At 36.7% G+C, this 16,441-nt stretch overlaps 1 long non-coding RNA gene across 1 annotated transcript in view; it reads left to right on the plus strand.

Moving 5' to 3' along the window:
• The window catches only part of LOC123383155, a 122,277-nt gene that overhangs the window by 63,115 nt on the left and 42,721 nt on the right, over positions 1–16,441 (plus strand). The window lies entirely within an intron of this gene.

Here is a 16,441-nt window from a genome sequence, read left to right on the forward strand (position 1 = left end):
TTGTTTTCAGAGACTCAGCATTTTGTACTGAGTCATGATGTTTCTTCTAAAGGATTGATGACTCCTATATGCAGGGCAAGATGTATAATAACAAAAAACAAGCTTCTAAATTTAGGAATACCCTTATGTGGCTGTGAAATCATCAGGGGAACTCAGAGGTAATATGACCACCTATACAAATCTTCACAATGTTTACAAATCATTTCTGGAAATCTGATATGTATCCTTCTGCTCTTATTGGAAAAATACTACTTTATGGAAGGATAGCATAATGTCAAAAGTGATCATTCTGAACCCAAATACTCTCTTCTGATATTTTCCATCTTTCCTACTCAGAAAATAAAACTAAAACAACATGAATTTTAAGTTTTCTACATTTTGCTGACAGATCAATTTTTCTACACAGAGGTCAGTCCTTGTTTAAAAAAATGTAACAAGATAGGGGCGCCTGGGTGGCTCAGTTGGTTAAGTGTTCGACTTTGGCTCAGGTCATGATCTCATGGTTCCTGGGTTCAAGCCCCGCATTAGGTTCCCTGCTGTCAGTGCAGAGCCTGCCTCAGATCCTCTCTCTCTCTCTCTCTCTCTCTCTCTCTCTCTCTCTCTCCCTCTCTCTCTCTCTGTCTCTCTTTCTCTGCCCCTCCCCCTCTCATGCTCATGCATGCTCTTTCTCTTTCAAAAATAAACATAAAAAATATGTAACAAGATAATGTCTTTACACTAAATATCTTTCCTTCTTCAACTTTACCAATAAACACTTCCTAAAGTAGGTGCCATCAAACCTTGGTGTGTTACTTGCAATAAGCAAATGTCTTTGGCATATTCTTCCTATTCAGCCTATTAGTATATTAGAATCTCTGAGAAGGCTTTTAGCCAAGAAACTTACTTTACTAAAGTTGCTCCAACTAAATGGATCACTTAACTTTTCCTAAGAACAATTTTCTTCTCAGATTATGTTTTCATGCAGTGTATTATTTTTATAATACCTTAATCAATATGGCGAATGTTTAGATATATGTTCATTTTTCATATAAAGTGTCATAATACCAGAATATAGATAGCTCTAATTTGCTGAGAAAACATGTGCTATGGACTTTGCCAAGTACTTTTAAAAAATAATATCAATAAACTCATACCCACTTTATATCCTAAATACTCTTAAGATTCCATTCAAAAGCTGTTAGAACTGTGGCTCAGAAAGTTAGACTAGTTGACTAAGGTTGTGCAGCCCATAGATGTAAACTCAAACCAAGGCAATCTGACTCTAGAGCAAGTACAATTAAGAGGATGTTGAAAAGGGAAGATTTTAATTAATGACTGAAAAATATTTAATAGTGTAAGACAAAAAAAACTTAAAAGGTTTCCCCAATATTGAAGTACTTTTTGTTTCTAAACAAAATCTGCCCAATGAGAATTGTCAAATTCATTTTCTGAATATAAAACATATTCCAGAATGAAACAAAAAATGGAAATTTTTCATAGAAAGTAGGAAAAAAAATGTTTGAGAGAAAAATCAAACCTGCAATGAGAAAGGTAACATACATAACCTGCTGGGGAACTAAAGGAAAAGTTTAGAATTAAGGGGCAGGTATAATCATCCATGTATAGAATGTAAGGAGATGGCAAAAAAATTAGGAAGAATCTTTGTTAAAAAAATGAGCTATGTTCCTATATACCAGCAATTAACAAGTGAAATTTAAAATTAAAATTCCAATGCCATTTGCATTTACATTAGTACCCCCCAAAATGAAATACTTTGGTATAAATCAAACAAAATATGTGCAAGATCTATATGAGGAAAACCACATCAGTCAGATGCATGAAATCAAAGAACTAAATAAGTGGAGAGATATTTTATGTTCGTGGGTAGAAATAATATTGCCAAGATGTCAAGTGTTTCCTAACTCGATTACAGATTCAATGCAATCCCAGTTAAAACCCAGCAAGTTATTCTGTGAATATAGACAAACTGATTCTAAAGTTTATATGGACAGGCAAAGGATCCAGAATAGCTAAGAAATATTGAAGGAGGACAAAGTTAGAAGACTAAAACTACCTGACTTTAAGACGTCCTATAAACCTACAGTAATCATGACAGTGTGGTATTGGAGAAAGAACAAATAGATCATTGAAATAGAGTAGAGAGCCCAGAAAAGACCCACAGAAATATAGTCAACTGATCTTTGACAAAGGAATAAAGGAAATACAGGCGTAAAGATAGTGTTCATCCAATGGTGCTGGAACAACAGGACATCCACATACAATAAAATCTAGGCACAAACTTTACACACTTTACAAAAATTAACTCAAAATGGATCACAGACCTAAATGTCAAATGCAAAATTATCAAACTCCTAGAAGATAACAAGAGTCAGCCTAGATGATCTTGGGTATGGCAGTGACTTTTTAGATACAACATCAAAGACACAATGCATGAAAAAAATTATTGGTAAGTTGGACTTTATTAAAATTAAAAAAAAATTCTCTTTTTGTGAAAGACAATGTTAAAAGAAGAACACAAGCCACAGACTGGGAAAAAATATTTGTGAAAGACAATGTTCCAAAATACACAAAGAACTTTTAAAACTCAGCAAGAACTTTTAAAACTTTTAAAACCCTTGTCCTGGGTGGCTCAGTTGGTTGAGCATCAGACATTGGCTCAGGTCATGATCTTACAGTTCATGAGTTAGAGGCTGGTATTGGGCTCACTGTCGTCAATGCGGATCTTGCTTCGGATCTTCTGTCCCCTTCTCTCTCTGCCCCTCCCCCACTGGTGCTCTCTCAAAAATAAATAAACATTAAAAAACAAAAAACTCAGCAAGACCAATAACCTGATAAAAGACCGAAGATCTTAACAGACACCTCACTGGAAAAGATATACAGATGGCAAATAAGCATATGAAAAGATATTTTATGTCATAGTTCATCAGAAAAATGAAAATTAAAGCAACAGAGAGATCCCACTATAGACCTATTAGAATAACCAGAACCTGGAACAGTGATGACACTAAATGTTAATAAGGGGAACAACAGGAACTCTCATTCATCGCTAATGGAAATACAGTATTGTACAGACACTTTGGCAGAAGTTTGGTGATTTCTTACAAAACTAAACATAATCTTGCCATAAAATCCAGCAATTATTCTCCTTGGTATTTACTCAAAGGAGTTGAAAATATTTTCCCCACATAAAAACCTACCTACATTCAACATCTATAGTACCTTTATTCCTAATTGCCAAAACTTGGGAGCAATCCAGGTGTCCTTCAATAAGTGAATGAATAAATTGTGGTATATCCAAACAATGGAATATTATTCACTAAAAATAAACGAACTGTCAAGCCATGAAAAGACATGGAGAAGCCTTAAATATTTATTACTAAGTGAAAGAAAACAATCTCAAAGTGTCAAATACTATATAATTCCAACTATGTGACATTTTGGAAAAGGCAAAAAATTATAAAGAGATTAGTGGTTGCCAGGGGTTAGAGAGAAGGAGAGTGATGAATAGTGGAGTACAGAGGATTTTAGGGCAGTGAAAATATTCCATATGATACCTAAATAGTAGATGCCTATCATTATATTTGTCCACATTGACACCACGTATGACACCAGTAGTGAATCATCACATAAACTATGAACTTTGGGCGTTTATGTTATGCTTATGTATGCTCATCAGTTGTAGCAAATATACCACTCTGGTAGGGATATTAATGAGAGAGGCAGTGCATGTGAGGGAGCAGAGAGTATACGGGAAATCTCTATCCCTTCAATTTTGCTATGAACCTAAGACTTCTTTAAAAAGTCTTTATATATATATACATATATATGTACATATATATACATATACATATATATGTATATATACATATATATACATATACATATACACATAGATATACATATATATGTATATATACATATATACATATACATATACACATATACACATATACATATACATATACACATATACATATATACATATACATATATATGTATATATATGTATATATACATATATACATATATACATATACATATATATACATATATACATATATGCACATATATGTATGTATATATGTGTATATATGTATATACACATATATACACACACATATATATACACATATATACACACATATACATATATACACACACATATATACACACACATATATACACACACATATATATACACATACATATATGTGTGTATATATACATATGTATATATATTTAAATAATATATTTAATATATATTTAAATGGATGATATAAAACTGGAATACTTACAGAAAATGAAAAATAAGATTCAAATATAGTGTCTTCTAAAAGACAGCAAGAGAGGTCTCGGTGGAAAAACTTATGATCTCTGCACTGCCACTTGTATAACTCCTGTGGACCTTATTCCACCTAGAACTGTCTAATGTGGTTTGAACCACAAGCTTTTAGTACCTGAAAAAACAATGTTGAGGGTATAGGTTTTTATAATATACAGTTAATGTATTTAAAGAATATAATTAAATAATGTGTATAATTAAATATAATTAAATAATTATAAGAGAAAATTCTACTTATAAATAAAGTAACGAGAACATATAACGTCTAGAAAAGCAAGTTGTGCTTGCTGTCTGGCAAAAACATATACTAGTTTGGAATCTCAAAAAAGAATATAATAGAAATTATAGGTAGTGAAATATTGAAGAAAGATCCAAATGTTATTGTGGAGTTAAAATAAGAGATAATAATAATAACCATGGGAAAGATGAATATTGATAAAAGCATTGTTATATGCACTTAAGGTGGATGGTTCAAGAAATATTTGTCAAAAGCCTGAACAAAATCCAAGGTGAGATGATACAAGTGGACTATGGTCTGTTTAAATGCAGAGGATACATGAAGAATATTAGCTAATTTTGCTGCTGCTCCCTTGTAGAAAATTAATGACATTTCAAACACAAAATATGTGAAGGCTTCAGAAAAATAATGGACCACAAAATTTCTCGGTCTAGGAGTTAAAGCACCAATTGTTGAATAAAATGATTAAGGAGAAAGATTATTTTTTATTCTACGCAGCTGGATGATTATATGATGATGCACTTATGACCTGCAGCAGAAAATCAAAGCAAATCAATATGAAGTATTCTATCTTATGTGACTTCTCATATTTGGCCCAGGATCCTTTAATTTTTTCATTTACATTAAGTATTTACTCAAAGGCTCAGTTTTAATAAAGGGTTTGACTGGTTGGAACCATAAAGTTTTGCTGAATTCCTCTGACTTGGTATTTTAAAGAATCTATGTGGGAATAAATATTTGTAACTTATTCTGGGGGCTCACCTAGTGTTGGGCAGGGAACAGGATTGTAGCAATAGGGCTATGTTCATGTTACAACAAAATGTCATGAAAAGTCAGTAAGAGCAGGAGTGCCTGAGTGGCTCAGTTGGTTAAGCGTCTGACTTCGGCTCAGGTCATGATCTCACAGTTGGTGGATTCAAGCTCCTTGTCCTCTGTGCTGACAGCCTGGAGCCTGCTTCGGGTTCTGTGTCTCTCTCACCTGCTTGTGCACGCTCTCCGTCTCCCTCTCCTTCTCCCTCTCCCTCCCTCCCTCCCTCCCTCCCTCTCTCTCTCTTTCTCAAAAATAAACACTAGGGGCGCCTGGTTGGCGCAGTCAGTTAAGCGTCCAACTTCAGCCAGGTCACGATCTCCCAGTCCGTGAGTTCGAGCCCCGCGTCAGGCTCTGGGCTGATGGCTCGGAGCCTGGAGCCTGTTTCCGATTCTGTGTCTCCCTCTCTCTCTGCCCCTCCCCCGTTCATGCTCTGTCTCTCTCCGTCCCAAAAATAAATAAAAAACATTGAAAAAAATTAAAAAAAAAATAAACACTAAAAAAAAAAAAAAAAGTTAAGACCCGATCTACTCTGATAGGTGACACAGCTTCATGAGTCCCCTCCACCAGTCCTTTTAGACCTGGTCCTGTGTGTTTGCCATCATATTAGACTTATTTGAAATCACACCTGTTCCCTCAACTTGTTCAAAGGCGTCAAAGAAAGTAATCATTCTTTCTTTATCTCTATATACCCAAAGCCTATAAAATGGCATTGGAAAAGTATTTGAGTTAAGCTGATTTAACTGCATGATTCTGAGGGACTTTGGAGTGTACATGTTCTGGGTAGAGGCTTTTCTCAGAAGATGACAACAGTTAAGCCAGGTCAGGCAATGAGATAGAAGATTCTATTCTGTTTCAGAAATGCTGTCATCCAGAGAGAGTCTTGCATGATTTGGGGCAAGAAATTGCTCTGCTGGAGTTGTTGTTCATCTGAGAACTTGTCTTCTTAAAGCTCCAGGCTTATTGTGTAAGCTCATATCTTTTTCCTAAATACTTTAGTTTAATGAAAGTGACTTTCCATCTTTATCTTGGCAAAAATGTGTAAGCAGTGAGGGAATTTTCACCCAAATGAGATTTCCATTGTTGTTTTGAAAGGGAAGACCACATCTTCTGCAATGCTGTTTGTTTGTTTGTTTAAAGGCAACTTTAAGGTTGTGGGAATTGACCAGACGGGTCCTCTGGAAACTCTTGAGTTTCTGGAGAAAGAGATGAGTTTGACCCCAGCCTAGGACTTGATAATAAAATGGATCCTTTTGTTATTTTCACCACGTTAATTAGTCTGTGGAAAACTACATGTACTTTGTAAGCATGCAGTGCTGTTTACTACAATGGCATGGATTAAAGTTCACTTCCTGGATTTTTTTTTCATTTTCTTAAAAAAAATTTTTTTAATGCTTATTTATTTTTGAGAGAGAGAACGTGAGCAGGGGAGGAGCAGAAAGGGGGACACAGAACCCGAAGCAGGCTCCAGGCTCTGAGCTGTCAGCACAGAGCCCGACGCAGGGCTCTGACTCATCAACCGTGAGATCATGAACTGAGCAGAAGAAGTCGGATGCTTAACCGACTGAGCCACCCAGCTGTCCATTTCATTTTTATTTTTTTAATGAGAGCATGAGCAGGAGGACAGCTAAGCAGGCTCCATGCTCGGTGCAGAGCCTGAGACGGGGCTTGCTCCCATGACCCCGAGGTCATGGCCTGGAGCAAAATCAAGTCAGATGTTCAATTGACTGAACTACCTGGCCACCCCACTTCCTGTATTTCTATTAGAAGTCACATTTTTCTGTAAATGCCTGCATCAAAAGACACATTTTAAAGTTTCTAAGTGGGCAGTTAGAGAATAAATATGTTATAAATGAGGTAAAATAGATATCCAATTGTTTTATTTGCTTCTTTGGAGAATAATATTGCTACTTACTCACACAGAGTTCTGAAACACCTAACATTTACACAGTGCAATCAAATTTCTCCTTAAAAATTTTTCATGAAACAGATAAACCACCTTGAATTTTTCGGAAGTAATTTTTGTTATCAAATCTTAGTAAAGTCTAAGCATATTTTATAAAAGTAAATATAAACCTATTTACAAATGCACTCTTTTAATAAAACCTTCATGTACAGGTTAAGCAAAAAAATCTCTCTCAGATTTTCATAAGACTTACAAGTTTGTTTTAGCAGATTTTCCACAATGTCATCTCGCTCTCAACTGATGCCAGACCTGCGACAGTCTACATATTCCACTTCACTGTGTTGTCTTTTCAACTCTAATGAGCAAGAATGATTTCTACAAGATCTTGCCTCTCTGTAAATTTCCTACAAACCACCACATTTTAATAGGACTAAGGGTAGGTACAGAATCACACATATGCCAAAATTGTACAGTATATATTATTTTGAGTTTGTATTTATTGTATATATATTTTAGACTCCATATATAAGTGATATACAGTGTTTTGTCATCCTCTATCTCATTTATTTTACTTAGCATAATAATGCCTTTGAGGTCAATCCATATTGTCACAAATGGCAAGATTTTGTTCTTTTTTTTTAAGTTATTTATTTTGAGAGAGCGAGAGGGAGAGAGAGAGTGTGTCCATGAGGGGGGGGTGGCGGACAGAGAGAGAGGAAGAGAGAGAATCTCAGATAGATTCCATTCATGGACAGCATGCACAGCCCAAAGCAGGGCTTAAACTCACAAAACCCTGAGATCATGACCTGAGCTGAAATCCAGCATGGATTGATTAGCCTCCTGAGCCACCCAGGAGCCCCAAGATTTTGTTCTTTTAATGGCTGAATAATATTCCATTGTATTATATTAATCTTTATCAATTCTTCCATTGACGAATACCTGAGTTGTTTCCATATCTTGGCTATTGTAAATAATGGTGCAATCTGTTTTCAAGTTAGTATTTTCATTTTCTCGGGATAAATACCCAGAAGTGAAATTGCTGGATCATATGGTAATTCTATTTTAAATTGTTTCACAGTGGCCATACCAATTTACATTCTCACCAACAGTGTAGAAGGCTTCTCTTTTTTCTACATCCTTGTCAACTCTTGTTATTTCTAGTCTTTTTGATAATAGCCATTCTAACAGGTGCTTATAATATAAAAAATGTATATTATAATTTGTTGTCAAAAGGTGAGGTAAGATACCAACATTGGATCAACTAACAAAACACATGTGTGTTCTTTATAATATAAATTGGGGTAGATGAGAATTTCCTATATTTTACAAGATACATTCCATTATAAAGCAATGATGGCCTGCTCAATGCATCTATTTTGTGAATTTGCTTAAATTTGTTTTTTTTCCCTAAGCATTTCTGTTTCTTATAATGAAAAGAACTCAGGCTTGGTCCTGAAATCTGCTAAGACTCTTTAATAAATCAGTTAGTTTCTTTGTAATCCACTTTTTATTTCTATACATCAGAGCTATGGGTGAGATAGATTCCAAATAACAGTTGAAATTCTTCTGTCATTCTGAGGTTATTACATATGGGATGCCACCTTCAACAGAATGGAAAAAAATTCTACTACACAGTCTCAGCCTGAAACAGTGGACGGATTGTCACTAGGTAATTCAGGAGGAAACAGGTTGTGCATCTGAATTTGTCACTGAAGGAAAAGAGGCTGTGGTGTTCATCCATCAACTCTGTTGCTTGTTGGTTGAGAATTTCCCTGGGCAGGTGGAAGTTAATTATTCCTACAATTCTATGTAGCACATGTATATGGGCTAAATGGTCTAGGCATTTGGAAAAAGACTTGAGGCAGGAAGGCAGGAAGTCCTGGTAGTGCATGCTTGAGGAGGAATACAGGAAATAAGAGGGGGGCTGAAGAGATGCAATAAAGACATAAAAATGCCATTTACATCGCCTGATTAACCAGTCAATATCTTAGAATCTAGTGTGTGGGCCACCTGCCCTCTATGCTGACAAGAGAAAGAATTGCTGTTATCTAGATGGCCCAAGTAGCTAGAAAATTTTAAAATTTATTTATTACTTCAAGTCCACATGACTTCTCATGGAGATTAACTTTATCTGTAGACTCCCCTGTATGTATAGAGGGCTAGTCAGTTCTCATCACCCCACTCCTGCCATTAGCCTAACTGAATTGACTATCATGAGGAATGCAGTTATCAGCAGCATAAATTCACTGTCCTTTGATGGCTTCAAGTCCATTGATCCTCTCCTCCATTCCACTTCAGCAAACCTCTCATGGACACACTAATAATCAATTGAAACTTCACCACTATAAACTCTAACATATGACTCTTTGCCCCATACTCTCTTGTTTATGGCTCACTTCCCAGTACCTCTAGTTATTTAATTCACTTAGAAATACGTTTTTGTGACTTCAGTATTTTCTCTCAAATTCTCATAACCCTTCCTAATACTCATTTTCCTCTCCATATAATTTGTATCATCAGTGATAGGTGATATAAATGAGCATGTTTAATTCTCTGACTCTATAATCATTCATTCATTGTTTGTTCATTCATTCCTTCAACATTCCAAGTCACAGTGCTAGGCACTGGGATATGAAGATGAATGAGAAATTATCCTTAAAGCTGCTCATAGTCTAGGAGAAACAACGGAAAGTGGGCTTCATGAACAATTAGTCAAAAAACAGTGTGGCAAATGAAATACAGAGAAATGAACAGTATGAATTGGAGCACTATGGGGCACTTAGCCTGGTGAGATCAAGGAAGAATTCCTAGAAGCTGTGTCCAGTGAGCTGGGTTGGAAATAGTAAATCAGAATTATCCAGCTAAGGAAAAGGATGAGGGTACTCTGGTTGAAGGACAGAGCATCAATAAAAACAAAAGTAATATCAGAACATGTCGAGTGCAGAGAATTATAAGTAGGTCAATATTTCTGGTACATCAGGAGTTGAGAAGAGGTTAGTAAGAGATAAGGAAATCATGATTTTATGGAATATTTGAATGTCCTGTTACAGGTCTAGGGCTTCAGCTTTTAGGTGATTTTTCTATAATCTCTCTTTTTCTATTTCCTAATGATTTCACTAAAACTTCTCTGTAAAATGTTTTCAAGTGTTGAACTGCCACCTCCAATGGAAATTTTTACTTAAAATATATCACACGAGGTACCTGGGCCTGCTTGGGATTCTCTCCCTGTTTCTCGGCCCCGTCCCCAATTGTGCTGTCTCTCTCAATAATTTAAAAAAAAATAAAAATAAAAAGTATCCCCGTTGCTACTCCCTTTTCTTAATTTTTTCTCTTTTAGCTTTGTGCTCATAAAATCCTATCAGAGGGGGTAAGGTGAGGTAAACAGTCTGAGAGAATAGACCAAATTGATCTACTTGAACCTCACACGTGGAGGGGGTTGGCAGAGGAAACTGCCTCATCAAGGTGGACAAGATCAGAGCTCAGAGAGCTCCCTGAGGAGAGAGAAGGGAGTTCATGAGTGAAACGGTAATTTGTCAGCATTTGCTTAGAAGTTCCCTGGACACAGGTGTTTGATTCAGAAAACTAGAAGTGATCTTGGACTCTACTCTCTGCCTCCCTTACCTCAAGGTATCATTTCCCAAAACACACCTTGTATTCTTCACCACTTCCATCCCAATGACCTCACTGAGTATCACAGAGCCTATGGAACAAAGCTTCTCACACAGTTGTTATCTGAAAAAAATAAGTGAATACATTGATGAACGTTCTAGAATTTTGGAATTACTGTCTTGAGGATAATACGGACAAATTTATATGAGACACAAAGTTGGTATCACATTTTGATATAGAGGCCATCATATATAGTGACTCTGGCCAAGGTGGCTGACACACTTTCCCCTTTATTAAAAATAAAATGGTTGATAATAAAAAGTTCATTAAGTATTAAACTCCACATTAACAAAGTAATAATCCAGACCCCTATGCTCCTTTAAGGACAATGTATAGTTGTTGTTTTTTCATTATGTTTCATCAGTAACTTTCACTGTTCATTGTAATGGTTGGCATTGAAACAAGGGTGAAGTAGAAAATTATAAATAATTTATGTAGATTTATAGCATGGTGCAAACGATGTGCAACAAACAGTTAGAGGGATAGTTAATCAGGTTACTACAGTCTGAGAACAGTTGTATTAGTTAGTTTAATTATTTATGTGAGCACAGCATAGAAAATGCTATTTAATTAATTCACATTTCTGTTTCCCTGCATTTCAAAATGCCCTACACAAATGAGGTTCAGTGACCTGCATGTCCTTAGGAAATCTTAGTTCATGTAGATGTTCTCTATTAAGGTTACATTTCCTATTATGGAAACTTATGTATTTTAAAGGTCACCTTTACTTAAAGCATGAGTTGAAAAGGGTGCATGAAATCAACCAAAGGGAAGTGTTATATATTTAGAAAAATATTAACATAAGAAAGTGATAGTAATTTTAAAAGACATACACAGGTGGAAGAAATCCATTGTAGTAAGAAAGCAATCTTGCTTACTATCGCACTGACATAAATTTAAAATATTTTAAAATGATTGTATGAGTTGCTGGCAAGAATTTTGGATATAAACAACAAAAAATATGTCAAAGAACTTTAAATTACATTCTAAGTAACAGGAAAATGGATTTAGAGCTTTTGTGCTTTTGCAGCATCAGCTGGGGCTAATAATTTTAATATAAAATGAAGCTTCTTCATGGTATAGAAAAGCAAATATTTCCAAAATACAAATGTGCAGTTAAGTTATTGTATTTGTGTTTGGCAGATCACCAATCTTGCAAACCTCATAAAAATCAAAAACATTCTCAGTATGTTGTTTTCTATTAGCACCACTATTTGTGATCACCCAAATGATGTGAGCGAGCTTCACTAGAGGCCAGTAGGCTATATTAAAATCAATTAGGAAGCCAGGTAATAAAAAAACAATAGAAAGTGTCAGTACTCAAGGGTTTTCAGGGTTGTGTTTAGATGGCTTCCTATGTTCCCTAATAAAGAGTTAGGAACTTTGTTGCATTTACTTACTATATGCCATGCCCTTTGTTTGGCATTTTATTAGGGAAACCTAACATAATGCTCATAACAACTTTATGGAGTAGGTACTATTATTATTTCTATTTCACAGATAAGAGAAATGAAGTTTAGTTTGAACTCAGGTCAGGCTGATCACACAGTTATGTTCTTAGCCATATCACTACACTGGTTAATAGCCCCATATCAGCTATCAAGTCTGACAAATAAATTATTGTCTATAACACTACAAGCTTGACTTTTGTTCAGACAAATAATCAAAACTTCTAGCTGTTAGGTGTTCCTTTTTTAAAAAAAAATTTTTAATGTTTATTCATTTTTGAGAGACAGAGATAGAACATGAGCGGGGAAGGGACAGAGAGAGAGGGAGACACAGAATCCGAATCCGAAGCAGGCTTCAGGCTCTGAGCTGTCAGCACAGAGCCCGACATGGGGCTCAAACTCACGAACTGCAAGATAATGACCTGAGCACCAGGTGCCCCTAGGTGTTCCTTACATTAATCTGATATCTAAGCCATGGAAGTTTTGAAGCTTAGTATCTTTAGTGAGCTCATAAACATGAGTGACATATTAAAGCCTTGGGATGTTAGAGTTTACATGTGTCATTTTATGCCAGCCCATAAGGAAGGTACTATTATTATCCTAGTATTGAAGACAATTAAAATAGGGGCGCCTGGGTGGCTCAGTTGGTTAAGTGTCCATTTTCGGCTCAGGTCATGATCTTGCTAAATTCGAGTCCTGCGTGGGGCTTTGTGCTGACTGCTCAGAGCCTGGAGCCTGTTTCAAATTCTGTGTCATCCTCTCTCTGTGCCCCTCCCCTGCTCACACTCTGTCTCTCTCAAAAGTAAATAAGCATAAAAAAAATACAACTGAGAGGTCAAATGATTTACCTAAGGTCACAAAGCAACAAAATTCAGGGCCAGCATTCATAAGCACTTTGTTATCATGGTGTCTATCTTAAACCACAGTTTTCTAGGATTTGGAAAATTTAGTAATGAAGCAAACTATATACAATACTAAATATAAGCTTAAATAAGCACTAAGCAATATTTTGACAATAATGCTTTTAATTTTCATATAGGTATAATTTTTCCAGTTGCCAGAGAACTTTGAGTACTCTAGGTAAATGGGACATATAGATATCACACTGCTGGTTGTTCATATTTCTACATAGCTACCTATTTCTTTCTAAGGAGGTTTATAGCCTTTGGGGCCCAATAAAAACTTGTACCATAGACTCCTTGGCTGAAATTTAATTTCTTTGGATTTGCCCAGGACAAAAGTGTAGTTCCTTCTCCTATGTGTATCATAGTATATACATACTCATTAATATGTCCCTTTGAGAAGCTCCTGGGTGGCTCAGTCGGTTAAACTTCTGACCTTGGCTCAGATCACGATCACATGGTTTGTGGGTTCAAGCCCTGTGCCAGGCTCTGTGCTGACAGTTTAGAGCCTGGAGCTTGCTTAGAATTCTGCGTTTCCCTCTCTCTCTGCCCCTACCCTGCTTGTGCTCGCCCTCTCTCAAAAATAAACAAACATTAAAAAAATTAAAAAAAAAAAAGTATGTCCCTTTGAGGGGTACCTTGGTGGTTCAGTTGGTTGGGCTACCAACTCTTGGTTTTGGCTCAGGTCGTGATCTGACAATTTGTGAGATCAAGCCCCAAGTTGGGCTCTGCTCTGACCATGGGGAGCCTACAGGAGATTCTCCCTCTCCTTCTCTGTGTCTCCCCCACTTGCTTGCTCAAGCTCGCTCGCTCGCTTGCTCTCTCTCTCTCTCTCTGTCGCAAAATAAATAAACTTAAAAAATGCCCCTTTGAAAATTTGGGATAATGCCTTAGGATTATTTTGTGATTTAAGAGTTGCCCATCCTAATAAACATAACGATTTTGGTATTGTTTGTTTAAGGGACAAAATGAGGTAGTAATCCTTTAAAATGCACCAATTAACTTTTCTATAGTCCTTGCTGTCTCAAAAGAACTTTTTTTTTTTTTGAATGAATAGAATTGGTTTTCAGTTTAGTCCATTAACTCTAGCCCTTGAAAACAAATCAGTCAATCTGGTAGTAGAGTATGCTATCTTTTCTCTCTTTGTGAATTCCTAGAGTGATTTTTTTTTCTCTCCTAACAGTTTTATGTTACTGGATTCTTTTGATGAAAAAAAAATTAGTCATATGACACAAGGGAAAGGGAGGGTGGTATGCATTATATTTCTACGTCTTATAATCTGTGGTCTGTAGGCCATATAATCCTAGAATACTTAATTGCAAGTAACAAGAACAATAATAAAAGTTGATCCTCTGATTTTCAATTAAAATTGTTCTAGAGCATTCTGGAAAATCTGTAAGGTATTATATGTGCTTTCTGATGTAATTATTTTTCCAGTTTTATTTTATTAAGATAGTGACATCCCGGAGCGCCTGGGTGGCTGAGTTGGTTAAGTGTCTGACTTCAGCTCCATTCATGATCTTGGGGTTTGTGAGTTTGAGCCCTGCATTGGGCTCTGTGCTGACAGCTCAGAGCCTGGAGCCTGATTCAGATTCTGTGTCTCCCCTTCTCTGCTCCTCCCATGCTCATGCTCTGTCTCTCTCTGTCTCTCAGTAATAAATAAAAATGTTAAAAAAATTAAAAAACAAAGTTAGTGACATCCAGCACTGTAGAAGTTTAAAGTGTACAGCATAATGAGTTGACCTACATATATTGTGCAATGATTACAATAAGTTTATTTAACATCCATCTTCTCAAATAGATAAAAAAAATATTTTTCTTGTGATGAGAGCACCTTTGATTTGCTCTGACACCTATCTATCTATACATTATAGCAATGTTAACTATAGTCATCATATTGTACATTATTCCATTCCTCCCTCCCCCAACCCTCCACCTGTAGTAACTGTAAATCTGATATTCTATGAATCCTTTTTTAAGATTCCACATATAAATGAGATTATACAGAGTCTTCTCTGACTTATTTAACTTAGCATAATGTTCCCAAAGTTGATCCATGTTGTTTCAAGTGGTAGGACTTCATCTTTTATGGTTGAATGATGTCCCATTGGTTGGGTGGGCTGATGGCTGTTTTTGGCCATTGTGGGGCTATGAATTAATTTCTTTGTTCTGGTAGACCATGAGAACCAGCTCCAAGGCCAACAAGGCTTTGGCTCAAGCCAATCCACACCTCTATTTTCCTAGCTAAAGAGGGCCACCGGCCTTGCTACGCAATCAGCTCTGTCATACTCTCTGCTCAAAAGTGTTGGGCTATACAGCTCCCAGGCATTCTGACTTTGTTTGTTTGTTTGTTTGTTTGTTTGTTTTGGTGGGACCAGGAGTCATACTCACCAGCAAGCCAGTTTATTACTCAGCTTTCCTGCATGAATGGGGGCAGGTCAGTTTGTAGGGCCAGCAAAGCTCTTTGTTTGAGGACCCAAGTCAGGCATACCTGTACCCTACTGAGTTTCTTGGTCAGACTGCACCACTGTCGTCATTCTGCTGGTGAACAAAAGTGCTGGTTGGGACTGCTACTTAGGTGCTGCAGGTAGGAACTCAGTCTGCCAGGATTGGAGTGCTGGTCATTTCAAGCCCCTCCTCCACTGCACCATCAAATCAGATTCTTAGTTCTTGAGCCCTATAGACTCCCCTACCATCCCCGTGGGGAGAGACTGGAGTGAAGTCTCCCCAAAATCAACCCACACCATTGGGGGGAGACAGACATCCACCCTGGGTTCTCTTTTCCCGCTGGAGGAACCATAAACCTATGGAGACCTCTTGGTGTGGTGCTGTGCTGGCCTGAGCGAGGGGCAACATGGTGAGCATGTAGCCCCTCCACGTTTGTAACGCTGTCTGTCTCCATCTCTGTGGTGCATGGGCTACTTCATCATCTCTTTCGTGTTCCAGGATCCTTTCAGTGTTGTCTTGTCCATGAATAGTCGTCAGTTGTTCTCTTTGTGAGAGAGACTAAAATCAGGAATAACCTCCATTGCAATCTTGGTGATGTCACTCTCCTCTCTGGATGTAATTCTAATGAATATCTCTTAGTTATTTCCCATTGGGGTTTAAGAAGCATACCCAAATGGAAT

The sequence above is a fragment of the Felis catus genome, chromosome F2, assembly GCF_018350175.1.
Source record: "Felis catus isolate Fca126 chromosome F2, F.catus_Fca126_mat1.0, whole genome shotgun sequence".
Taxonomy (NCBI): Eukaryota; Metazoa; Chordata; class Mammalia; order Carnivora; family Felidae; genus Felis; species Felis catus.